The sequence below is a fragment of the Myotis myotis genome, unplaced genomic scaffold (assembly GCF_014108235.1).
Source record: "Myotis myotis isolate mMyoMyo1 unplaced genomic scaffold, mMyoMyo1.p scaffold_m19_p_8, whole genome shotgun sequence".
Classification (NCBI taxonomy): domain Eukaryota; kingdom Metazoa; phylum Chordata; class Mammalia; order Chiroptera; family Vespertilionidae; genus Myotis; species Myotis myotis.
The window spans coordinates 70,079,011-70,105,289 of record NW_023416390.1 but is presented as its reverse complement, the minus strand read 5'-3'; the positions used below and the strand labels follow the sequence as shown (position 1 = coordinate 70,105,289).

The 26,279-nt window shown below is 37.2% G+C and overlaps 1 pseudogene; it reads right to left on the bottom strand.

Moving 5' to 3' along the window:
- Nucleotides 1-6,274, bottom strand: part of LOC118662067 — a 122,015-nt pseudogene extending 115,741 nt beyond the window's left edge.
- Between the last annotated feature and the right edge of the window lie 20,005 nt (nucleotides 6,275-26,279).

Here is a 26,279-nt window from a genome sequence, read left to right as displayed (position 1 = left end):
CAATATTTGGTTGCTATGAGGGACATTGAATTTCTCTGTAATACAAGTATAGCCCCGGGGTGCTATATTTAAAACTACATCGGCATTTCTATTAAAATCCCAGCTTTTCAAGGGTTTATGTATAAGCTATAAAAATTCTATTTGATAGAAAGGCAGAATTGAAAGACCCATAGAGATTGTTTATTTTCCCCTTTTCATATAAAATCAGGCTACCTGTTTGTTTTCTGCATGGATTTCAAACACTTTAGCAGATCGGGAATCTTAGGTAACTATTGAGGTACACCAGTTGTTTAGGTGTACCAGCACTCCCCTAGTCTAAGAAAACGTGAGCTGGTCAAACTGTCTGAAGGTTTAGCTAGTCTACATTCTGTTCTTATCTATTTGAAAAGCTTTTTCTTACTACTAGTTGACTCTAGACCCAGAATGTTTTGAATCATTATGTCAATAGTTTATATTGAACAAAGAAATAAAATGTTAAATTTTCCATGTTATTGAGAAAACCCTATGGTTTACATTTTATTTTTGAAAGGGTGACATGATCTGTCAGCTACCACACAGATCCATTATGAATTTAAAAGCTCAGTATTTTCCTATTATTCAATTACGTATGCCTTTATTGAACCCTATAATTCTCTGCTTAGAATCATATTATTACTGTGGGAGATAAAGAGAACTGCTGGAGATGGTTCTATCCTCCAAGAACTAACTAACAATTTCATATGAGGAGATAAGATAAACCCATAAGGCAGTGTGATTCAAATACATAATTGTAATCATTGTGAAGCATTCCCTAAGAACAAAGGTGAAAAATTGTGTGCTCCTGAAACAATTTAACTACTGCTTTACTTATTTAAGGACTTTGTGACTGAAAACAATATGACACAATTGTGTACATAGGAATATTAGGAAACTGGTAGGAGGTTGTTGATCAAACAGTTTTCTTAACTATAACACGAGAATTAGATCAGTGTTTTTAAACTTAAACCGGACTGTGACACCTCCTTTAGTAGTTATGAAATCAGTTAAATGGGTCACACCAGCATTCTTTTACAAAATGAAAGAGTATAAAATAGGAAATATCAAAGTGTGTCACATAGTCAGGCCAAGTATTGTTCCATGAAACTTTTCTAAGTGTATGTTTATGTATCAGTGTATGTAATCCACCAAAGATATATTTCTTTCTTTGGGTCATAATAAATAAGGTTTAAATTAGAACGACTAGTTTCATTCCATCTCTTAAGGTCTATAGTTTTGAAACTGTCTCAGATTTCATCAGGCTATAGTAACACTGTATCATATTAAATATTAATTTCCACTGGCTTTAAACTTTCATCAGTTTAAGCAAGACATGCATCCCTTCTAAAATCCCTGTACTCCCAAACTGTTATTGTAGAAAATATGAAGTTGGTGGTATCTCACATGTATAATTCTTTCTAGCATAGTTTTTCTACACTGGCATTATTTTCTAGGCATTGAGACATATCTGTCTTGAGACTCATTACCAGTCCATGAAATCTCTGCAAATCTGTACTTCGTACATGCTATCACGTTGACCCTGAAATATCAAGGCTAATTCCGGGGGGCTCAGTGCAGTTAATGAATTATTTCAACTTCTAGCTTCAGTCATTTTTTAAAAAACAAAAACAAAAGAAAACAGAGATCAAAACTTATCCAACTGGCTGGTACAGCAGTGGATGCTGCCTCATTATTTTTATACTAGAGGCCCAATGCATGAAATTCGTGCAAGAGTGGGCCTCCCTTCCCCCGGCTGCCAGCACTGGCCTCCCTCTGGCACCCAGGAACCGAGCTTCCCTCTGGCTGCTGGCAGGCACCTGGGACCTGGGCTTCACTCACAGCTCCGGCTTCATCCAGAAGGACATCTGGTCTAATTAGCATATTACACTTTTATTATTATAAATTTTGTCACTTTACTCTTCTTTCAATTAAATATTCCTGAAGAATTCCCTTGTCTTCCTCCAGCTAAAAGATAACAATCCTTTTTGTAAATCTTTTTCTGTTGATCTTTAAACTCTTTCTTGGCTGTGCTATATATTGTAAAAGTCTTCAGGTACATGCATTATATTTCCCATGTCCCTTTGACAGCTGAATTTTTTTTATGAGGTCTTATTATCCTACTAGAGGGCCGGTGCACGAAATTCATGCACTGGAGGAGGGTGTCCCTCAGCCTGGCCTGTGCCCTCTCACAATCCGGGACCCCTTGGGAGGTGTCCGACTGCTGGTTTAGGCCCCCGAGGGGTTCTGGATTGCAAGAGGGATGTAGCAGTGCACCAAGCGGTAGGTGGCCAGGGAGGAGTCAGAACCTGGGCTGGGCGCCGCACTGCTCGCGCTCATCCTGGCCTGCTGCACCTGCTGATGCCACTCAGTAGTGCTGCCGCGGAGTCAGGAAAGGCTCCTGTCACCACAGCTGCGCTCGGCAGCCATGAACCAGGCTTCTGGCTGAGCGGCGCTCCCCCTGTGGAAGCCTATTGACCACCAGGGGGAAGCTCCTGCCTTGAGCATCTGCCCTCTGGTGGTCAGTGCACATCATAGTGACTGGTTGACCAGTTGTTCCAGTCTTTCCATCATAACTGTCACTTAGGCATATATATATATATATATATATACACACACATATATATATAAAGCCTAATATGCTAAGTGTCCAGTCGTCCAGTGGTCCATTCAACCAATCGAAGCATAATATGCTAATGATATCTAAGGTCACTCAACTGCTCACTATGACATGCACTGACCACCAGGGGGCAGACAGTCAACCAGTCAACCAGTTGCTATGACTGACCACCAGGGGGCAGACACTTCAACCGGTAGGTTAGCTTGCTGCTGGGGTCCCTCAGCCTGGCCTGTGCCTTCTCGCAATCTGGGATGCCTCAGGGGTTGTCGGAGAGCCAGTTTCAGCCTGATCCCGCAAGCCAGGCTGAGGGACCCCAGTGGTGCATGAATTTGTGCACCAGGCCTCTAGTTAGAAAATGAAACAGGAGATCAGAAAGTGGGAGGAAGAGAGAATCTTCCTACTTCTGGCTCCTTGAATTTGGTAGCTGTTAAAGATTGCTAGAGATGCAAAGAGAGGCCAAATCCTGACTAATACAGGTTAAATATTTCCCAGAAGAATCTGGTTCCAACTCTGGTTTAGCCCATGAAATAACAGCAGAAAATATTTGCCTTGGTTTTATTAGTAACTTTAGCAACATATTTATTCCCCAAAGGTACTTGAAGTAGATTGAGGTCTTTTTAAATAAAATCCATTCCCTCTTACTTCCAAATAGAGACTACTTTGCTATATACTGTAGAAGTGAGCATGGTCACCTGATTTCTTTTGGTTCACGTGATAGCATTACATTAATGAGCCTTGGTCTTATGAGGCACCCACATATTTCTGTGAGACCCTTTGGGAGCTCATGAGTGTTACTGGAATAAGGTCATGCCCCAGTTGGCTTCAGCCCCTATAGCCTAGGAACTCAGAGTGAACATGCATGAAACATGTACACCTGCAGCATGAAGTGAAATTGCCTCTGTCAATCCACAGGCCTGTGAGCATGAGAATAAAAGCTGTCATTTGCCATTGAGGTTTTGCAATTTGTTGATAGGTAGACAATGCTACCAATGCCATAGATTTCTACCACCTTTTAGCTTTTCCTATCTTGTTGACTTCTCTCTATGTATTTGCTGACATAGATAATCCCTGCAATCAATATTTCTATAACCATGACCTAACCATTCAGACTTGTTGTGACATGCTACACAACGTCTGGTGGTTTCACTTAGAGCCTTAAGAAATGAAAATGTGCTTAACTTTTCAGGACTTGTACAACACTTTCAAGAAATAATATCTTTTCTCAAAAAAAAAGATATTAGATCCTGCTTAAACTAAAAATTCATTATCCTTTGTTTGTTTATTCATTTATCATTATTTCAAGTATAGGGGATGCAACAGCAAATCAAATGAAGTTCACTGTTCTCATTCTAGGAGTAAAGACAGACTGCAAAAAAATAAACCAATAAATCTATAATTAACTTATTGCCATAGGCTGTTTTAGACAAGGTAATCAGGGAAGACCTTTGACCTTCTACTACAGTTGTAGTAAACACTATAGAATCTGTGTGTGTGTGTGTGTGTGTGTGTGTGTGTATACACTAATTTTAGTTTTTATATATAAAATATTATTAATCCTCTATAATAAAAGGCTAATATGCAAATAGACCAAATGGTGGAACAACTGAACAATCGAACAACTGGTTGCTATGATGTGTGCTGACCACCAGGGGACACGTGCAGAACATGGTGGGCATGGGCCACGGCGGGATAGTGGCTCAGGTGAGTGGGGGCACCAGACCAAAGGGGGACACCGGTCGCTTCTTGTGGTTATTGAAAATTCTTTGCTCCCACCTGCTGCAGTCCCGCCCAGCACTCGCACCTGGTGCCAGCAACGGCCTCGCTTGTACCCACTGCCAGCACCAGAGCCACTGCTCACACCCACTGCCAGCCCTGGTCCCGCTCACACCCGCAGCTGGAGCCACCACTCAAACCATCTGCTGGCGCCTGGCACCGGTCCTGATCATTTGGGTGCGAGCTGCGGCTGCTGGACCTGATCACCCATAAGGGTTTCTCCACCTCCCCCTGCTCCTGAGGGGCAATTGGGGCAGCAGCGGCCTCTCGCGCTCACTGAAGATGCCAACCCCACTCGCACCCCCTGTTGGCACTGGCCCCAATCGCTCTGTGCCATCAGTGGGTATGTGCAGGCCTAGCACCATCAACGCGTGGGAGTGGCGGCAGCAGGAGCGGGGGCTGCCTGTCAGGGGAACAGGGTCCATGGTGGGAGGGGCTGGGAGGGAGCATGGAGGATGGGCCAAGACCCACCCTTGTGCCCACCACAGCCTCGCGGTCCAGATTTCTTTTCAAGGTGCACAGATTTTTGCACTGGGTGCCTAGTGTATATATAATTAAGATACATATCTTTTTTTAAAATTTTTTTTTAAAATATATTTTATTGATTTTTTTACAGAGAGGAAGGGAGAGAGATAGAGAGTTAGAAACATCGATCAGCTGCCTCCTGCACACCCCCTACTGGGGATGTGCCTGCAACCAACGTACATGCCCTTGACCGGAATCGAACCTGGGACCCTTGAGTCCGCAGGCTGACGCTCTATCCACTGAGCCAAACCAGTCAGGGCTAAGATACATATCTTAATTAGTTTACTTGTGAAGTTAGTTCAGAAAAAAGTATTTTTGGTTCATTCATAAATAATTTTGTTAAAAGAGTTCCTGTGTCTTTCAGAGTACCTGCTGACAAAAAAGGTTGGCATTTACTAGAAAATTACAAGGTTATCCTTTAGAAGCCAACAGTAAGAACTGCATCCAGACATGTCAAGTGACTGAAACTAAAAATTAGAAAACCCCAAAAACTACATTCTCCATTTCTTTTTTTTCCCCTCAAGCTATATTGTCTCTTTGTTTCTGCTTTGTGTTTTGCTTGATGAGTGCTTTTCTATTCCTTTCTTTGCAAAATGACTTTCTGTAATTGCACATAACCTAACATGGCTACTTCAGCCCCAAATTTATAGATGCTATTCAAAGATAACTGGTAATATTCCTTAATTTCAAATTGGCAGTAAAGGGAATATTATTGGCCTTGCCTAAGCTTAAATTTTCTGTATATCAGTGATTCTCAGTGTGGTCCCTATACCTGTAATAGCAGCATCACCTACGAATCTGTTAAAGATGCAAATTCTTAGTTCTAGCTCACTTAATTAGAACCCCTGGGGTCAGAAGTAGGAGTATATGTCTTTACAACCCTTTCAGGTGACTCTAATGTACATTAAACTTTGAGAATCACTGTTCTATTTTGTCTCCCACATTGATAAAGTTAACTCTAGTAGATTACTTGGTTTACATAATAAACGTATTCATGTTTATGGCCCATGGTAAGGGGTGGGGGATGGGTGTTAAAAATCTATATGTATAAAAGCCTAAGTGACCCTTATGACCAAATGACCGGAATGACTGGAACAACCGGTCGACCAGTCACTGTGATGTGCACTGACCACCAGGGGGCATACTCTCAACGCAGGGCTGTGCAGCTCCCAGCCCCTGCGCGGGCTCCTCCCTGGCTGCCTGCTGCTTAGCGCACTGCTACATCCCTCGAATCCCATAAGCCTGAAGGTACAATCTCCGGAGAACGGTTGAAGCGTGGACACTCAGAGTAACCAGGATGAGCCCGATATTGCCGCCGGGCTCCTGGAACTCTGTCTCGGGCATCGAGATCAAATCTCATCCTTCACCGATTGCCCCGGAGCTACAGAGGAAGACAGCAACATAACAGTGGCCACAAGCAGCGACAGACAATCAGGGTAAATGTAAAGAGAGATGGATCTGAAGGGGAGGAGTGTGGGCAACAGAGCACCCCTACCCCCCAAGATCCCCAACTTTGTATTGTTCACTTTGGAGCATCTCTTATCCAGCTCCAAGCAGTGGAAAGTGTCCAGCACAGCCCAAGGCATCCACTGGGGATCTCCTGGTTGTCAAGGCCTGACTCTGGCTACAGAAGGGACACTTGAAAATATTTTTTCAGGAAGCTGCTGGGAGGAGTACAGACTCCCCACACTACTTCCAGATGGCTCACAGGGACATGTAAACTCCCTGGGCATGCAGGCTCAGGCTCCTGATTTCTTTTCAATGTGCATGAATCTATGCACTGGGCCACTAATTTTTAATAAAATAGAAAAAGGAAACATGGAATAGAGAAGAAATGATTATGCATAGGTTTCTTTCTATCTGAAAACTGGGTTATTTTTATTAATATAAATTGCTTTGATTAAATATAAAAATATATTTTTGCTATTTAAGGAAGTCATAATTTGGAACTCAAAAGAAACATGTGTTATTATTTTTTTCATATGATTAGTTCCAAAAAACATTTTAAAAAACATTTATATGGTTCCTAATAAAAGGTATGTTGGGGAGCACAAGAGACTTGGTTGGAAAGTTGTAAGGAGGACATTCTGATAAAAGGGAAGTGTGTGAAAGGCCGCCTGCCCTGTTTATCGGAATTCCAACTTAGGGGAGATTTAGGGGAGTGTCGAAGGTGGCACACCTAATTATTCCTTGACCTTTCTAAACAAACCTGTGCATGTGCAGACCCCCAGGTGTTTACTGGAATCCTTATGCTTAATCCCTGGATGCCCTCACCTAGAGGACAATGTGAACACATGTGTCCTGCCAAGATTACTCACCCTACTGATTGTATCTAAAGATAAAAATTCCAATAAAAGGCTAACGAGGCAGGCAATCGAGGCTCCCCTGGCTACTAGAGCCAGGGGCCCCTTAGCCCTCTCTTTCACAGTCAAACTGTGTTTGAGTAATCAGTTCATCTGTCGTTCAGGGGCTGCTGGTCAGTTTTGGTAAAAGTAGAGTATTTGAATTTTTCCTATATTGAGTTTTGGATTTTAAAATAGTGTAAATATTGTTTTTAGAGCAGTTTGATAGCTAAATAACTCCATAGGAATTTTAACACAATGTAGTTCATAAATATTAAATAAAGCTATTTGACATTCATAAGTCTTTTCTCTGACACCCTTACAAGCTATGTTAATATTAAATTCATAAAGGCAGCAATGAGATTTAAAAGCATTACTTGTTCTGACTCTTTTCCAGTAAAAGTATGAATAAAGGCTTTGGTATTTGGGTACATCACAGCAGAAAGAGAGGAGAAAATTCTGGTGAGTTAATAACCACTATTTACTCTGAAGAAGTAGAAATCACAGAAAATCCTCACTACTGTAAATCACAGAAAATACTCACTACCATATACTGTCCAAGGCAATAAACAAAGAAAACTATGAGATATGCCCATTGTCCCTTGTGATTACAATCTGTGAACATTTATTTTGCCTTGAAGAAACTGATTTAAGTGACCCAGGACAGCGCAGAATTCACACATGCCTTCCCAAGCAGTGAACATGTGGCTGAAACAGAAATGGAAAAGACATTTTATAACAATGGAAATGCAAACTCTCCAAGGGTGGAAGCATTGATCCTTTACCTGCGGTAAACACTAATAGGGCACAAAATAACTTCCTTGATTTCTGTTCAGATTCTTTTTGCTGCAGTTCACTACCTTTGCTTCTCTGTTTTCTCTCTCAACTTTCAACTGCTTAAGGAAATCATAAGAAGTGAGACAAAAATACAGTTGTTTTAGGAATAATAGAGGCAAATAAAACACCTAGAGACCAATTTCAAGCAGGAGGCAACATAGAAAGAACATTCTGATGGTGGAGACTGGTAGAAAAATAAGACAAGATCTGGCCATATTTTAATGAGGGCATCAAGGTGCATAAAGAAAGCAGTGAGAATTAGAAGGTGCTTGAAAAAAATGAAAACTATAAGTTAGTGAGCTTTTGTTTTTAAGTACTTAATACATACAAAAATATGTACATTAAGAAACACACCTGAACCCATCCACCAATAACATAAAACCTATAACATTATATACCTGTGTACTCTTTCTTGATTTTAATACTATCCTGTTTTTTTGTCATCATTTCTTGTATTATAATATGGATCTTGCCACATACACTCAAAAATTTTTGATAAATATAATATCAAAATGTATGTTTTTATAAAATAGGAGAAAAAATTTTCTTAAAAGGTACATTATAGATGATCAAACTTATTTTCTCTCTATATATAATTGGTAATATTTGAGAATAAAAGAGAAGTAAAAAATAGCAAAGAATCTGAACAATATGTATAAGAGAAAACTCAAGTGACATTATATATATATATATAAATTTACTAATTCTCAGTATTAATCATAGTAATTTAAATTTATAGAAATAATATTACTTTGTTAAGAATTAAGAAATTTCTGATTAAGAAAATGAAAAAAATAAATATTCATATGCCAACAATGCATTGACTAATTGTAAGAAATAGTGATTTTTAATTCCTGAAGTAGAATAATTTTGGGAAAGAATTTGACAATATATGTAATATAAAAAATATACATATACTGTATTTAACAACTCTGATTTTAAGTCTTTAGATTGAAAAAGCAAATTCACAAATGCATGTGATGATATACTAAGGTGTTTTATGAAGACTTCTTACAAAAATTAAATAATAAAACAATAATTTCAAAAATAGATAAATAGTTATATCTAATCTGTTCATTTGATGGAATGCTATAAAGCAGCTATAAGGAATCAACTAGACGTATGTGAGTTAGCATAAACAGATTCAAAACCTATCTGAATAAAAGAAAAAGCAAACTGCAGGGGGAGGGTAGGTCGGTGGGAAGAGATCAACCAAAGAACTTGTATGCATATATGCATAACCCATGGACACAGACAATAGGGTGGTGAAAGCCTCTTGGAGGGCGGGGGGAGGGCAGGCTAAAAGAGGTCAATGGGGGTATAAAGGAGACCTATGTAATACTTTCAACAATAGTTTTTATAAAGCAACTGCAAAATCATATGTGCATTACATTGTTGTTCATGTAAAAATAAAAAAAAAAACTGCACAAAAATGTTCTGTATTTTTGGTTCATGTATTTGTATATATAAAGTCTTTGTAGTTTCTGCTATGAAGAGACACACCATATTCCAGCAAGAATGAAGAAAGGGGAGGATAGTGACCAAAAGGAATTTAAGTTTCAAATGTAATATTTATATTATTTTCAAAGACCAATGCAGTAACATATTATTTATGTAATTTTATAAAATAAAGATATAACTAAATAAGACCAAGGAGGCACTTTCCGGGAAGTGGAAGCTTGAATCCCACACTTAACTTGGACTATTAATGTAATATATATTATATCTTCATGGAAATGAATGCACCAGATTGTCATAGCATGGGACATAATTGCTCTTCCTCTGAGTCTATTTTCTCCTTACATTTTATGATTTGGGTATCTACCTCCAAGGGAATAATAACCTTAGCTTGACAGAATAAGTTCATTTGTTCACTAAGTATTGGATGTCTACCATGCACTAGTTGCTGTTCTGCATAATAGGGCTCTAATATTGAACAAAAAAAGCCATAGTTCTAGCCCTGTAAAGTAGTATTGTAGGGTAATATATAAAAATGTTGATGGTAATAAATTATATGGAGAAAAACTAAGTAAAAAGGGGGAAAACAAAATTTGAGGAGAGATTAATTAAGAATGATAGGTAGGCACCGGGGTGATTAGGTTGCTGTAGGTGATCCTCAATATTTTGAATCTTACTCTGAGTTAGGTGGGAAGTGGTTGATGAGTTTTAAGCCAAGAAAATTTTATTCAGATCCCTCAAGGTGCTGTGTGGAGAATACACTAAAACAGAGCAAGGGTGGAAATGACAAGTTTTAGTAGGTTACTACAATAATCCAAGAAAGAGAAGATGATGGTTTGGACTGATGTGATGACAAGGGGTTGGTAAAAAACTGTTAACATTCTAGATGTGTTTTGAATGTAGGATGGTTGCGAAGTTTTAAAGAAACGAGAAATTCAGAGACTAGTCCAATCAGTTGTAAGGATTTCAAGGCAATTAACTAAAGAGGATATGAGGATCACTTTTGGGTGAATGATCAAGAGCTGTGCTGAATATGTTACAATTGAGTTAGATATTTCTTAATATATGACTGCTCTAGATCTCATTGTAAATTAATAATAAAAAGTGCAGTTACTATATCATTGCTTCAGAGTGTGGTTAGGCGTCCTTCTCTCTGTATGATAGCACAATTGCCATGCACAATTATGATCTTGAATGTAGACTAGAAGGAAGAGAAAAAGACTGGATTTTGGAGGGAGTCTCTTTGCAACCAGCCAGCCAGTCTACCCTGTGACATTTTCTAAAAACATCTATGATTCAGCATCTACCTGCATTCAAGTATTCAAACTATGACGGGGAAAATACTTGGAACTGAGAATTAATGCACCCAATCTTAAGTTGGAAGAGAAAAGGCACAAAGGTAAGGGCCGCTCTTTCCAAAAGTATTTGTTTAGATGTTCTAAGCAGGAAAGAAGAAGTAGCAAAAGAGGAAGCGGGTGTATGGATGTGGAACTGGCTGAGGTTGACAGTCTTTCACATTCATCTTCCTGCGGGTGCACGCACAAGGAAGCAATCTTACCCAACTCAGTTTCTTTCCGTATACCGTAGTGTACCTTTTCATTTGTTCACCCTTCACAGCCTCTAGCAAAGAACAAGCTAAACAAAGAGACTTCGGCCAAGGAAGCTTAGCCCAGATTGAAACGTAGTTGACTAGAGAAGTCGCTTACTGAGGATTTTGTTTTCTAGAAATTTCACAGACCTTGAAAAAAAGAAGATAGAGAAATACATTTCGCAAGTAGATTTTACTCCAGAGAATTCAAGATATATTAGGACAAATTAGTGATTTGATATTGTAGAGATGAGCATCAAGGAAAGTTGATGTTAATTTAACCTTTGGAACCAAAAGGAAAACTAAAGTACACTGAAATTGTTATTTTGATCCTAAAGGGAATATATTCTATCAAAAGATAGTATATTAATATAACACTTTAGACTTGGATTTTAAGACCTTACTGTAAATGATAAAAAGTTCAACAGAGTCTACTGCTGAATGAGTGATTGTGTGGAAATGAATAATGTCTTCAAACAGCAGTCAGCTGGGTAGCAATTGTGGAATAGATGCTATTGTCTGTACATGAGCAACTACCAAAATGCCATTTCAAAACTGGCCGGTGTGGCTCAACTGGTTGGGTGTCATCCCATGCACCACAGGGTTACAGGTTCGATTCCCAGTCAGGGCACACGCCTAGATTGCGGACTCGATGCTCTATAGGGAATGTGCAGGACACGGCCTATGGATGTTTCCTCTCACATCAATGTTTCTCTCTCTCCCTTACATTCTCTCTAAAATCAATAAAAATTGATATTCTAAAAACCTGCAGAAAAGCTTGCAGTGCCTTGTCAGACAGCCCAGACTTAATACTGGCACAGATACATCGGTCAAGACACCGAATCGGACAGTGTTTAGCACAATTCCTGACACGGTACTTAAAAGTAAGCTAGATCATAATTGCAAAGTTGTCTTAAGAGCCCATTACTAAAGAGTTTTAATTCTTTTGCATGAGATTGTAAGAATGCTGTATCAACATTTTTGAGGCAGAAATTAATGACTGAATTGAAAATTTGTCAGAAAACTTGCAGTCTGATTATGTAAAACTTTAGAAACAACTCAGCCAATTTACTTTTATTATAGTTTCCTTATATGCATTTATAATAAGATTTATAAAAATAAAACCACAGATGTAATTGTCTAGAGAAGATTTTCAGTATAAAAGTATAAAATATGAATTTAAGTGAAAATAAGCATTGAATTGTAGTTTAATTGGCGGCACCATTTTTAGAGGTAACAGTGAATCTTAAATAGCAATTTAAAATCAATTAAATACAATTCATAATTTAAAGTTATGGCTTTGCGCTCGTCATACTGGTTGAATATTGTCCTGTGCACTGAAAGGTCACTAGCTCAATTCCTGGGTTTTGGGTCTGGCAATCAATCAATGTTTCTCTCTCACATTAATATATATATATATATATCTTTTCCTCTCTTCCTTTCTTTAAAATCAATAAAAACACATATTTTAAAATAAATTAAAAATAAATAAAGTGATAGATTTTTATCAAAAGTTAGATTAAATTCCCTTTAGAAAGTGTAATATCATAGGACATGAACTGGCTGGTAGTACCTAAGAGGTCTAGTTGTGACATAAATTTCTGAGATATTATGTAGCAATGCAATTTTGTTTTATTTTGCTGGTCACAAATGCAAAAATGGAAGTAAATGCAAAATTAGGTAGGAAGTAAATTACCTGGCAGAAGTAACCATATCCCAAACATTTTAATAAACTTTTTGTATGCTTTATTATATATAAAACAATAATTCACATGGCACATAATGTTATAGGAATTATTTTACCAAAGATATGGCAATGCAATCCAAATATCAACTTTCAAATGATCTATAAAAGCTCAAATATAATATCAACTCTTAAAACAATGAAACTATCTCTTCAGGAACCAGAGATAATATGATCCTTCTGGAAAATCTAGAAAAGCAAATAAAGTATACTGTTTGTCTCTTTGCTGATAGAAGAGTAAAATTTACTACAATTAAGTAGAAACTGTGAGTTGTGTCATTTTTCTGTCCACCACATATAAAGCAGCATCCTAGTCATTCTCTGTCACTTGCTTCTGCCTTATTGTGGTCATAGCATGCATTATATTAGTATTTTATATTATTTCTTTATTTATTATGGCCTTTTCTCAAGAGAGAGCATAATCTTTATGAGAGCAAATATAGGTCAGGCTTCTTTACTACTGTACTTTTGTTTCCTAGTAAGTGTCTGATATGCAGGAAGTTTTCAATAAAAATATTTGTATAATCCCCAATATGCAAATAGACCAAACTGTGGAATGACTTGTCACTATGATGTACACTGACCACCATGGGGCAGACGCTCAATACAGGAGCTGCTCCCTGGTGATCAGTGAGCTCCCACAGGGGGAGCACCACTCAGCCAGAAGCCAGGCTCATAGCTGGTGTGCAAAGCGGTGGTGGCGGGAGCCTCTCTGGTCTCGGCCACAGTGCTCAAGACCCCTTAGGGAATGTCCTGCCGGTTTAGGCCCGCTCCTCATGAGGTCCGGGACTGCGAAAGGATGCAGGCTGCGCTGAGGCCCTCCCCCCCCCACCCCCCCCGTCCAGTGCATGAATGTTGTGCACCGGGTCTCTAGTGAATGAATAAATTAGGTGTTTGAAAAAAATCTTTACATAAAAATACCAAGTTCTATATAAATGCAATAGTTGTTGCGAATGAGACAAAGGACAGGATGGCATCTATTTAAAAGTATAAATATATACCTGGGAGCAAGCACACTTATCTGTGATTTCCAGGGAGAGATATTTTCAATCTATAGGGTAAGGCAAGGGTTAAGGAAATCAAACTTGATCCTTCTCTTCTCCAGCTTTTCTTGTTTTCCATTCCATCCTGACATAGTTTAAGAGAAATTTTAATGTCATTTATTTTATGACATGAAACAATTTAGTGATGGCTTTCAGCAGAAGTTTGAGTCTAATTTTTGTATCATACTTACTGAAACTTAGATTGCTCTGTTTTCTTTTAAATTGCTATGGTTATGTTTTTATATTTTAAACTTTCAAAAAGAGAGGTTTTCTTTAACTTTGCAATTCTCCTCTTATTTAAATTTGGAATATATGTTTTAGTTATAAGTAAAATTAATAACCTATTTGCTAAACAATTTAATGTAAATAAGTTAATGTTTTACTTTCTCTTTAGATTTAGATCTTAATATTACCCATATATGAGATAATTACTGATTTTATATGCCTTTGTAATTACTGATAATCTTATATGCCTTTGTATACATTTGACTAATGCTAAATAATTTTGTAAAAAGCAATTGCTGAATAACTAATATGATATATGGACATTTAGAGAAAGGTACCAAACTTTGAAGATTTTTTTGCGTATGTATCCAATCACAGTTACAGAATTAATTTTTAAAATAATTTTCATATGTTTCCTCTCCTTCTTATGCACTCTAATGCAGAGGGAACATTAGTTAATCTTAAGAATTTAAAAAAAAATTAACCTCATCTCAAGGTCTAAGATTACTTCCATTAACATGAAAATTAATACAATGAAGTATCTTCTACAATGATTTAACAAAAATTGAACACTTCCTTGTATCTAAAAGTCAAAATGTTCAGTCCATAATAATAGTACTAACTACATCTAACATTTCATGCCATAACTACTTGTCACTAAGCATCAGTGTAACTATGCATAACTAAAGCACTACATATTCCCTACATATTACCTCATTGGATCATAAAATAATCCCATAAAGTGGGTAATATTTCAGAGTCCAGGTAAAGTAATATGGGGAGTTGTTTTGAAGAAACCTATAGTTCTATTCCTGTGTGTTTCTTTTTTTATTTTTACACAGGATACTTCACTTCTGATACTTCTGGTCGCTAAATGTGTGTGGGATTTTCCCCACACCATGCAATTCCCACTACACCAGCTGGGTTTTACAATTTAACTCACTTCTACAGCTGTCTACCTGGAGATAATGTCAGATCCCAGGGGTTAAGGGCGCAGTCTCACAAAAGTGTCCCCTCCCCACTTCAGATGTCAATCACAAATAGCAGGTCTTCAGGCTGCCCAGACGCTATCTGACGTGGCTACAAATTGGAGATTCCCATTACCCCTTTCTCCAGCTTCCATTAATTTGTTAGATAGGCTCACAGAACTCAGAAAAACATGTACTCATGTTTACCAGCATACTAAAAAAAATACAATAAAGGATACAGGTGAACAGCCAGATTAAGAGGTACACAGGGTGAGGTCTGGTAGGGACCCGAGTTCAGGAGCTCCTGTCCCTATGGAATTGGGGTGCATCACTGTCTTGGTACATAGATGTGTTCACCAACCTGGAAGCTCCTTCCAGCTCCTCCCCTCGGTCTTGGGCTTTTACGGAAGCTCCCTCCCAAAGGCTTGATTAATTATTAACTCCGTGTCCAGGCCTCTCCACTCTGGATGATTGGGTGTTGGGCTGGAAATTCCAAGCTTTTAATCATGGTGTGGCCTTTCTGGTGACCAGCCCTCTCCCAGGATCTCACACAGATCAACTTCAGTAGAACAAGAGTGCTCCTAATGCTCTCACAACTTAGGAATTTACAAGGGTTTTAAGGGCTCTGTGTCAGAAACCGGGAGCAGAAACCAATATATAGTTTCTATTAGTTCACAAGATATAAAGAGACTTGCCTTAGAATAAATAGCTTTAAACACAGTTGCAGTTGCCTCCAACTCTAGATTCCAAATATTGAGCATGGTGCTATAAAGAAATGCTATGCCATAATTCATTGTCTTACAAGATACAACTTCATCAATTATATAGAAAATTTTATTACAGTCGACTAACAGGCCTACATTTCAAACATCTCACTTGAGAGGACTTAAACTGAGCTATATCTGGAAAAATACCCACCCATAGTAGCAAATATACTATCATAATAGCTGAAATATACCAGTCACTATGTTAAGCAAATCGGTAAGTTAAATAAGATCTCCAATATATCTTCCTCTGTTATTGTAAGTAAAATAACACATTATGTCTTTTACACATTACAATTTAGATTAAAACCTTTAGCATAGATGGGTGATTCCTTTGACCCACATAGGTCTCCTTTTTTTAAAAAATATGTTATTAGTCATTTGCCTTATAATTTATCACACTATCTAAATATATTTGAATGTGCCCTAGCAGGCTTGGCTCAGTGGATAGAACATCAGCCTGTGGACTGAAGGGTCCCAGGTTCAATTCCAGTCAAGGGCACATGCCTGGGTTGCGGGTTCCATTCCCATTAGGCAGCTAATCAATGATTCTCTCTCATCATTGATGTTTCAATCTCTTTATCCTCCCTTCCTCTCTGAAATCAATAAAGAAATATATTTTTTAAAAATAAATAAATATATTTGAATGTAAGTTCATCCAAAGTAACTGCAGATCATATTCATATTCTTACATGACCATAACATTTGTCATGTAATAAATATTAACTAAATATTTTTAATAATGAACACCTCCTGAAGGAACAGTGCTGCCAACACCCTCACTTTAGAGTGCTGACTTCCAGAACTATAAGAGTGAGGAAAGAGTAGATATAGGTACTAAACAAAATGGAATCATTTTAACCAAGATGCTAAAATTATTAATATCTTGAAGTTTGAGGCATAAGGAAAGATCCCATTCTTGTTCTAACTAACCTAGGAACTTTTTTTTTTTTTAACTTTGCAGTCCTGTGTCAATGTCTGTACCTCCAGGTAACCTTCTAGTTACCCCCTGAAGGACTCACATATCCAGGTCACCTGACTATTACTCAGACCACCAGGACCTGACCAGACCTCCTGACAATCATCTCTGGACCACCTGTCATCCATTGTTCTGTCTTCCTGATACCTGACTAATAATTGTCTTGTACCAATCCCAGGGCTAAGAATGCAGGACTGATAATTCTCAAGAATGTATTTTTTTTTCAATAAGAATTTTTAACTTTTTTTTTCTTCTTTGAAACACTTCTGGGGTTTTGCCTAGTTGTGTACCTAGTTTGCAAACTCCAAGACCCTTAAATAAATTTCTATCATTTATATCTAGTAAAGCCACCAGACAAGTTGGTACAAACTTTCAGAGTACAAACTTTCTGTTATAAGATGAATAAGCTCCGAAGATTTAATGTATAGCAACAATACTGCACTGTCTAATTGAAATTTGCTAAATATTTTCAGCCACAAAACATTAAATGAGGAAAAGGGCAAATATATATATTAGGCAAAAGATGCGTTAATGAACTCAATGGGGGATAACCTTTCACAATGTATATGTATATCAAATCATCACATCATACATTTTAAATATATTACAATTTTGTTTGTCAATTATAGCTCAATAATGTTGAAAAGTTATTTAAAAATTAAACAGATTTCTCAAAATTAAAAATCTGCTCTTTAAAAGAAACTGTTTAAAAAATAAAAATAAGGCTCAAACAGGAAAAGAATATTTATAAAACACATTTTAGATAAAGGGTAAATATTTAACTGTCAAAAGCACAATTAATAACAAATCAAAAATCTTATATAAAGAAATGGGCAAAGATTTGAACAGGCATTTGCTTAAACAAAGGAGGTATATGGATAATATAGAGCACAAAAAAAACATGTTCAATATCATTAATCATTAGAAAATACATATTAAAACTCCAATAAGATATCACTGCATGTCTATTAGAATGGTTAAAAAACACAAAAGTAAACATAACAAGCAATATGGAAATCAGTTGGCACTTTTTTAAAAATTTAAATATACACATACCGTAAAGACCAGCCATTACACTCCTAGATATTTATTTACCCATGAAATTTACACTTGTGAAATTATATGTCCATTCAAGACATGTGTATGGATTTTATGGTAGCTATATTGATAATAACCAAATACTAGAAAAAATACCTAAAAGTGAATGGAAAATGAATTGTATTATAGCCATACAATGGAATAGGATTCAGCAATAAAAAGAATGAACTATTGATACATAAAACAATATGAACAGATCTCAAAAGACTGACATTGTGTAAAAGAAACCAGTAAAAAAGGAGTTTTACTGAATCATCTGGTTTTTGTATCGCCAACTGATCTGTAGTGACAGAAGCAGATCTTTGGGAGGGCAAGATGGAGAGAAGCAGGGAAGAATTATACATATTCATGAGGAAACTTTCAGATGATAAATGTGTTCATGGTTCAATTGTGGTGATGGTTTCACATGTGTTTACGTATCTCAAAATTTATCAAATTGTTCACTATAAATATGTGTAGTTTATTGCACATCAACTATAAATCAATAAAGCTATTAAAATGAACCTTTCTGTCTCACTTCATTTCTATAAATGAAGACAAACAATATATATTCTGAAGTAAGATATTCATGTAGAAATTTAAGATGTGTTAAAAAAAATAGTAAAAAAAACAACAACAAAACACCTCACACCCCTCATCCATATAAAAGATCAAAAGATTAAGAGAAGATGGTGAAAATAATTTTTGGAGTAAATTATGATTTTGCTATAATTTGTATCATTCGCATTGGTACTTCTCCCCTTATTTGAACTATGATGTCTCTTAGAGAGTTAAATGTGTGTCTCTATTTTAAATATTATAGGGGATTGGTGTCTTTTCTTATCTAAAGCGTCTAAAGTGACAGCTACTTGTTTTGACCTAGGTTGGAGGGGACGTAAGTGCATTAGCCTGAGTTCTGTACTCATTCAGAGTCTTTTGGGTAAGAATGCATGAATATTGTCTGTGAACCCATTGTGGGCCACGGACATAAAGGAAAGTTATTGTGAGACTGTCTTAGATTCTATAAGAGAGCTGCTGAGATGGTAATTGACTGGAGCAGAGGGAAACTATGGAAGGAAAGATATTTAAGGCCCATATTAATATTAATGGAGATGTGGTCACCCACATCAAGAGAGATTGAATGATATTCCAGGTGCTTGCTGAGGCTGACCAGCAGACCCTGAGCACTGGATGAATGATTACTCTGACACACATTTCTGTGAAAGAGAGGGCTAAGGGACTGCCTGGCTAAAGGAACCAGGCAGTCTCGTTCACAGGCCTCCTTAGGCTTTTATTGTAGCAACAGCTTGAACTAAAATTTACTGTTAGATACTATCAGCAGGATAAGCATCCTTGAGAAGACACATACATCTGTAGTGTCCTTTAAGCAAGGATGTTTTTAAGTCTAAATATAAAGATTCCAGTATAACACCCAGGGAAAAGTCAAGGCAGGAGTTGCTACCTTTGGCAAGGTCCCCCTAAAGGCCCTGACCTTTTGGAGATTCCTCCTTACAGACTTTCCAACCAAGTCCCGTGCTCAGAGACAGACACAAAAGCATTCAGAAGAAAAAGACAGAGTTAAATACCCACGGATCTCAGAAAGTGAGTTGCCAGCTTGTAAGTATATCAAGTAGATAAGAACTTTCTGGCTTCCTTTTTCTCTTCTCCATTCTGTTCACACACATCTTCTTCCCCATGGAGTCCCCCTCCCAGCATCATAAACAGCTTAGAGCCAGTTCGGGGAGGAGACGTGAAAAGACCGATGGAAAGCCAGCCACTTTCTCTTTCCTATTGCTGGTCTATTCCGCTGAAACAGATTTCAGCCAGAGATGGTGGGGAAAGATCTGATGTGAAATTCAACTCAACATTTTTCTTATTACATATAATTGGGCTAGTTTCTGAGTTGAAGTGGTGCATTTTACTCAAAGTGACCAGAAAACTATTTATACTGTATAGTGACATATTGGACAAAATCAGGGATTGAAGATGTAGCCACTACTATATGGGTGGAGGCAGTGAAAGACAAAGTTTCTTGTCTTTTTTAAATATGTTTTTATTGATTTCAGAGAGAGGAATGGAGAGGGATAGAGAGATAGGAACATTGATGAAAGAGAAACACCGATAGGCCACTGGGGATCAAGCCAGGCATGTGCCCCGACTAGGAATCGAACCGTAACCTCCTGGTTCATAGGTCGACACTCAATAACTGAGCTACACCATTTGGGCTAAAGTTTCTTTATTAGTATATACCACTCATTATAACTTGTAAGATATTGTGATTTATTTAATAAATAAGATATTGCTGATAAATTGTTCAAAATAGTTTTAAGTTCCTTACTTTTTGACAGAGAATTACAGACATGGGAAAATGTCAAGTAGTACACAATCAATCTGAGATTTTCACAACCTCTGTAAAGAGGTATCAAAATGTTCTCTCGAACACAAAGACACGGATGATAATGCCCCTGTGATAAAGGGCCTGTGAATGCATTTCTGTATTTAACAAAAAACCTTATGTCAGAATGACCTTTAAATATTATAACAGTTATAAGAGTTATAACAAGAAATGTTAGATGCTTTTATATAAGTATAATTGAAAGGATTTTAGTCCTTTCCACCTGCAAATAAACACCACATCTCTATTGGCAGTGCATTCACATCGATTTAGACGATTTCATAACTGTTCCCCTTAAGAACCTTGGACTAGGAGTCAGAAAATCTGGATACTTTCTTGGCCATGTTGTTGGCTTAATATATTACTAGAGAAACACTACCTAAACTCTCCATTCTCTCCTACGACATTTTTAAAAGACACATATTTTAGCTACTCCAAATAGGGCAGAAAATCATTTTCATGTGCCAGGCATGGTATGATTTTTCAGTGTCTATAACTATGCTTTACCTTGTGCTTACAGGAGGCATATTTGAAGATTTCAATTTGCTTTGAAAGAAGCAATTAAAAGTAAATTTTCTAAAATCCCATTTACAATAGCTTCAAAAAACAACAAATGAATTTAATGAGAAATGAATGTGTAGAAAAGTGTAAAAATACACAGAGAGAAGCTAGATAAGTAGAGATGAACCTTGTTTATAGATTGGAAGTCTCAATATCTTTAAGCTCTCAATTCTCCTCAAATTGATTTATACATTCAATTCCATCTCAATCAAAATCTCAACAGCCACTTTTAGTAAAAATTGATAAGTTAGAAGGTACTAGAATAACTATTCATGGTGGAGGCGGGGAGGGGGGACTTCTCTATCTCATACAATACATAAAGATAATTCAATAGGTAATTTCATGGAGGTCAAAAGTCAAACAGTGGTTACCATGGATTTTTTTTTGGGGGGGGGGTATTATGGGGAGTTATTGTTTAATAAGTACAGAGTTCAGTTTGGGATGATGAGAAATATTCTGGTGATAGTAGTGATAGTTGCACATCAATGTGAATGTACATAATGCCAATAAACAATACATTAAAATGATTAAAATAATAAAGTTTATGTCATATGCATATGTTTTAACCACAATTAAATAGAAAAAGTAATTGATTCTTTGAAAAACAACCACTTTTCCTGACTAATGTATGTCTTATCAAATAGAATGAGATAAAACTACTGCCTCACTTTAAAAGCTTGGGATAAAAGACGAAATAAAATGCTGCCTCCAGACTTGAAAGTATACATCAGACTGGTGAAATAAAAAATGCCTAGCATGCCTAGCAGGTATATGTTGAAATGTGTGCTTAGAACTGTGAAAACACATAATTTCCATTAGAATGAGACACAAAACTATCTTAAGCTGCCATACCTGGCTTCTTGCACGATATGTGCACTTTAATATTTACCAATTAAACTCAAACAAAGCAGTAAAGAAAATAATTCAAAGTGAATAATAGAAATGTAAAGGCTGAAAATATAAACCTTTTAGAATAAAAGAAAAGAGTATCTTTGTAATCTTAAATTAGACAAAGATTTCAAAAGAACACAAAGAGCACTAACAATTAGTTAAAAAAAATGGTAAATAAGGCTTAACAACAATAGGTGTGCTCTTCAATAAGAGCCATTAAAGAATTAAAATGTAATCACAGACTTGGATATTAATATTATATATATATATATATATATATATATATGATAAGAACTTATATCTAGAATTTATTCCTTAAATCTCAAAAACTCAATAGTAAAAAGCAAAGCATAATAAAAATATACAAAAGACTTGACATTTTCCAAAACAACATACAGCTGGTCAATCTATAATAATAAAAGGGTAATATGCTAATTAGACCAGATGTCATTCCTGACATCCTTCTGGACAAAGCCAGGGCTGGAAGGAAGCCCAGATCCTGGGTGCCTTCGGAGGCTGGAGGGAAGCCAGCCCAGGTCCCAAGTGCCAGAGGGAAGCCAGTGCGGGCAGCCGGGGGAAGAAAGGCCTACTCTTGCATGAATTTCATGCATCGGGCCTCTAGTAAACTCATAAAAAGTGTTTTAATATTATTGCTCATCATGGAAATACAAGACTACATCACTAGAATGGCTAAAAATAGAAAGAATGGCAATACTAAGTGTAAGCAAGCATGTGAAACCACTCAAACTTTCATGTATCTATGGTAAAGAGAAACCTGTACAATCACTTGGAAAACCACTTGGCAGTTCACTGTAAAATTAAAATATGCCTACCCCAGGGTCTAGAAAATTCACTCTAAGACATTTTCCCAAGGGGAATCAAAAACTATGCACCTCAAAATACTTATACAAGAATGTTAATTACAGTTGTATTTATAATACTAAAAACTGGACATAAATTAAAATGTAAATGCATAAACAAATTATGGATATTTATATAAGGGAATATTACTCAGAAATATAAATAAAAGTATAATTAAGGCATACTACAGCATGATGAATCCCACATAAACTATTTTGGGCAAAGAAGCTAGATATTGAACATTTTATTTACATACAGCAACAGAACTGGGAAAACATACTAGAAATCAAAGCAATGGTTACCTGGCTTGGGAGAGATCAAATACGAAGGTGCATGGATAAACATTCTGAGGGGATGAAAGTGTTTTTGAAGTGTGGTTTAACGGGAGGATATAGTCATATCTAAATTGGTGAACTTTGAGTAAAGCAGATTTCCCTTCCTATATGGGCAGGCCTCATTCAATTGAGTGTAGGCAGGCATAACACACAAAGACTTGTCCCCTCCCCCCAACAAGAGGGAATTCTCCAACTGCCTGCCTTTGACTTCATCTGCACCACTGGCTCTTCTGGGTGTTCAGGCTGCTGGGTGTTTAGAATAACACCATCAGCTCTTCTGGGTCTCCAGGCTGCCAGACCGCATTGCACATTTTAAACCAGCCAGTCTCCTTAAGTATGTAAGCCAATCCCTTAAAATAAACCCCTTACACCCATTCTATTGGTTCTGTTTCGCAGGCAAGCACTAATATGTATCTCATATCCAGAAAAAGACAGAGCAAATTTTCTAGAAACATACCAGTTCAAGAAAATCCTTTGAAGTCTATAGATTTTATTCTAGACTAAGATTCAGAGTATACACTTCAGAGACAGCCAGGAAATACTGTTTATTTTTCTCTGTGAATGTTCCTACTATAAGAAAATCTTGAATGTTTCGACTACAAGAAAAATCAGTATGAGGTTGCAGTCAATCCCACCACCTTCCTCCTTCTTGACTGTCCTAAGCCATTATTCTTGATGAAATCTATTTCCAAGCAGCTATTTCCATTTATCCATAGTTCCTTAAGGCTGTACTCCTGCAACAGTCTTATTGCTAGACTATATTCTTCTGTGAACTCAGCTGGAGGCACTTGAAGTTTCACAGGACCCGTCCATCCTGGCACTGTCTGAAGGCCAGCGTTTGCCTCTCCAGCCCTGTGTTCTTCAAACCCCTACACACCAGTTTAGCTTTTAGCCACTGTTTTCTGCCAGGTTTCTTGGAATCTTGCTTTACTATGTATAGCTTTTAGCCAGTGTTTTCTGCCAGGTCTCTTGGAACCTTGCTTCACTGTGTATAGCTCAAGAACCAGCCAACACTGGGAGACATTTGCATGCAGATTTGTTGTTCTCACTTTTCTGAAGTTGCTTCTCTCCAGGATTTTTCTCTCTAAAGCTGAATCCATTTTCTAAGGACCAAACTCATCCCTCTAAAATTTTCTGCTTTGTCTCTATTCCCATGAACTGAACACTGGAAAATACCTTCAGATTAAACAGCCAAAATACCAGAGTCACATCCGTTTTGCTTCCCTTCTCTTAAAGAAAGGAGCCCTGCTCCCTGCCTGTCTCGATTGTTCTCTAGGGCTTACCAACAACTGCTTTGCACACTTTGTCCATATCTGGTAGTAATTGTTTCCAGGGCTTCATAGCTACAAACAAGGTTACCAGAGGAAACTGAAATCATAAATCATATTGTCACCACTCCCCCACCCCCAACCTTAAAATTCTTTAATGGCTGCTCACTATACTTTGAACAAATTCAGATACCTAGCCTTGACCTGCAGAATCCAAACCTTGGCAATCTCTCCTAGTTCACCTAGAGCAGCGGTTCTCAACCTGTGGGTCGCGACCCCTTTGGCGGCCGAATGACCCTTTCACAGGGGTCGCCTAAGACCATACTGCATATCAGATATTTACATTATGATTCATAACAGTAGCAACATTACAGTTATGGAGTAGCAATGAAAATAATTTTATGGTTGGGTCACAACATGAGGAACTATATTTAAAGGGCCAGAAGGTTGAGAACCACTGACCTAGAGCCATGCATTATCTCAGCACTTATCCAGCCACATGTCCTCCCTTGCAGCTCCTTAAGCATAACAAGCCCCTTGGTGCTCTGGGCCTTTATGTTTGCTACCCTCCCACTTCTGCCTAAAACACTCCCTTCTCCAAGCCTTTTATGAGCTTCTTTATTTGCATCCCCATGATTGACCTAAATGCAACTTTCTCACATTATATAATTTCATATTCTTGTTTTTCACAATTCCTACTCACTGTTTTTATTTTTTTTTCCACTTTTCCCTTTTAGTGTGTATCACAATAAACTAAAACATACACAAAGAATTGGGGATAGTAAATAAAAAATAAGTAGGATTTATCTATGCAGAGAAGAGAATTCAATTACAATGTCTGCAAAGTCACTTATATACAGACTAGTGATAATTCTAGTCTAAGGAAGATGAAAAAAGGGAATGCATATGTTTTTTACAAAATTCAAATTGCTCTTTATATATTATTGCGTTTTGACTCTGAAATGAGTAATTGACAAACATGAAATTATATTATTTTATCAATTTAGATGAAGTTGCTTTGAGTGTCATCAATGGGCTTCCATGCAAGTAAATCAACATTTTGTGTTGCCTTTTGTTCTTAATGCCTTTGTACAATTAATAGAGTCCTTTCTTCTTAACTATAAATGGTTTCCAAAGTATTTAACATATTCATTTTGTAGTAAAATTAGATCTTTATTACATGTTGTACATATTTTGAAAGTTTATGACTTTTAATGTTATTCTAAAATTTTTGCCATATTAAAAGTTTTAATTTTATATGGTTGAATGTTCATCTTTTTCTTTTTTTAAAAAAATATATTTTATTGATTTTTTTACAGAGAGGAAGAGAGAGAGATAGAGAGTTAGAAGCATCGATGAGAGAGAAACATCGATCAGCTGCCTCCTTCACATTCCCCACGGGGGAAGTGCCCACAACCCAGGTACATGCCCTTGACTGGAATCGAACTTGGGACCTTTCAGTCCACAGGCCAACGCTCTATCCGCTGAGCCAAACCAGTTTCGGCTTATCTTTTTCTTTTTGACTCCTGTTGATATGTTCTTACCTAAGATGCATGCAATTTTAAGTCATCTTAAAATTTCATTGTTAATATAAATTAACTACATCTAGAATTTATTTTTATTTATGTGGTAAGTAGGGTATCTAAGTTATCATTTTCTAAGTGTCAGACACTTGTCACTGTGTATTATAAAGTGATCTTTTTTCTACACAGCTGTAAGATGTCAATTTTATAACATATCCTCCTATATAATAAAAGCCTAATATGCAAATTGTCCCCTCGATTGGGAGTTTGACCGGGAGTTCAACTGGGGGGAGTGGCCAGCCAGCCAACCTCCTATGCCCCCTTCCCCTGGCTGGCCCGGCCCCAAATTTGTGCACCAGGCCTCTAATTCAATATAATATATGAATTCAGTACTTACACACACATACACACACACACACACACAGACACAGACATTGAATCTAGGCACTTTACTCTGCTTAACTGATATGTCCATTAACTTTTATAATAG